Source organism: Austrofundulus limnaeus, unplaced genomic scaffold (assembly GCF_001266775.1).
Source record: "Austrofundulus limnaeus strain Quisiro unplaced genomic scaffold, Austrofundulus_limnaeus-1.0 Scaffold18, whole genome shotgun sequence".
Classification (NCBI taxonomy): domain Eukaryota; kingdom Metazoa; phylum Chordata; class Actinopteri; order Cyprinodontiformes; family Rivulidae; genus Austrofundulus; species Austrofundulus limnaeus.
Window position 1 is genome coordinate 1241828 of NW_013952420.1, and position 2355 is coordinate 1244182.

Genomic DNA, 2355 nt, shown 5'->3' on the forward strand with positions numbered 1-2355 from the left:
CACACACACACACACACACACACACACACACACACACACACACGTCTACGCAATAACCTATGCAGGATAAATTGTTTACATTGACAACCTGCCCCTTCTGAAGTGTGAATGACACGTCGATTCAATAGACCTCGTTGTTTGGGGCTTCAGACCAAAGAGGATGAATACATACTGTATGACTGTATGCATGCATTACTTTTCAGTGTTTCATTTTTCCAGGATTATTTGAAACAAATCCATCTGCATTTAACTTCCCTAATCTGAAGTAAAATTTGTAGAATTGTTGATTATAATCAAATTAAAACACCTAACAAATTCCAGGGTGTAAGTTAGCAAAATAAAGAATACCAAGGGGATAATTGATTTTTTTTTCTTCACGGAAATGCTTTGTTTCAGGTCTGAAACATGTAAGACCAAAGGGTGACACTTTTCTGGAGGGTGAGAGGGGTGGGGGTCATGGTGTTGCACAATCATAGTAAGACACTTTAACATGTTTGTGAATGAAACAAAATAGCAGGAAATTTTAAACGCCAAATAAGTCTTATAAATGACAGTTAAATGTTCTTACACAGGCTCCATGCTGGACACGATGAAGGAAAAGGAAGAAAAACGTGTCAAAAACAGACAGAGGGCTGAGACACTTCCTGGCCTGTTGTCTGATTTATGTCATGCAGGTGAATAAATCTTTCACCTCTGTCACCCTCTACTGGTGTTCACACATGTTCAAACACATGAAGGGTGAACAGGATTATGAGTCTGAAACTTTTATAAAAAATATATATTCTATTCTGCTTGTTTACGTTTTATACAATAAATTAGTCTTCCCTTAAATGGTTTTTCACAGTGAAATTCTTTTCTGACGTTTGTTAAACTGTGAGATGTAATCATGAAGCTGTGAACTGTATGCAGCGCTGCAACAGAGTGAGCACCAGTGAGAGGTCCACACCTCTCTGGTCTATTTAAAAGTGGGGAAGGAATTCAGGAAAGGTTGCTGGAGATCTTCTTCAACAGGCATCCCAGACTCGCCGTCTCCCTTTTCCTGCTCTGCACTCTCTGCTCAGGCAGCCTGTTCACATCTTTCTGCCAACCTGAAGGACCCGGGGGTCTTTGTGATGTCTACTTGACAAGCAGTCCAACACACACACACAAGTTTGTCCTTACTTATTAGGACTGTTCATTGACTTCTATTCAATTGTTTTTATAACCTAACCAAAACCCTTTACCCTAAACCTAGCATTCCCGACCCATGCCTGACCCTGTGTACACCACAAAAAAATGCTAAAAAGGTGACAAATACAAGTACTCCGGTCTCCCCCACCCCACAAAAACATGTACAATAGGTTGCCTTCAGGCCCAGGCCTCCCTTGAAAAAGAGATCTGAGATCTCAATGGGACTTGCCTGGTTTAATAACGGTACATAAAATAAATACAAGTACACACACACATGTTTGTTCTTCTATCCTCATGGGTATTTTGCACTGACTTCCATTCATTTACCATCCATTTCTATAGCCTAACCCTGACCCCCTTTAACCTAATCTCACAGGTACATACCTGACCCTAAACCTAACCTTAATTCAGTTCTGTCATGTTTAAACGAAGGAATGAACTCAGATCTGGACGGAGCATGAATGTTTAACTAAAAGATTTATTTTACTAACAAAATAAAAAGCTGTCAGTGTAGCTAAATAAATAATAAAGAACACAGAGGGGGAAAAAAACAAGACAGAGGGTAATACCATACAATGAACCAACCATGAATGAACCAAAGAGAAGAGTTTTTAAGCAAACAGAGGGAGGAGGATAATGAACAGCAGCTGGGGAGCACTGACTGGGAAAATGCTGACAGGTGAGAGAGATAATTAGACAGGGAAGCAGCAGGGGATAGACTGAGGAGAATGTGAGGGCACACAAGAGGAAGGTAACAAAGAACAACAAAAAAAACACACCTTCTCTGCACATCTTCTGTTGTTTGCCAACCACCATAAAACACCACACAAGAAGAAGAAGAACACACATTCTCACACATTCACACCTTGGACCTAAGCTGAGCCTCTGACCCACCAACGTTTCCCCCCGATGGGGACCGGGATGATGAGGAACAGTGGGTCCTCACCAGGCTGTGAGTCCTAGGAAAATGGTCAAAAATTGTCCCCACCAGGTAGCAAAAAACATGGACACACACAAACACACACACACACGAACACACATACTATGTCTCTCCATACTTGTTGGGACTTTCCTTTGACTTCCATTCAAGGAGCATCCGGTTCCCACAAGGCTGCATTTTCCTGAGAAATTGTCCCCATCAAGTAGAAAGAACAAGGCCACAGACACACACACACACACACACAC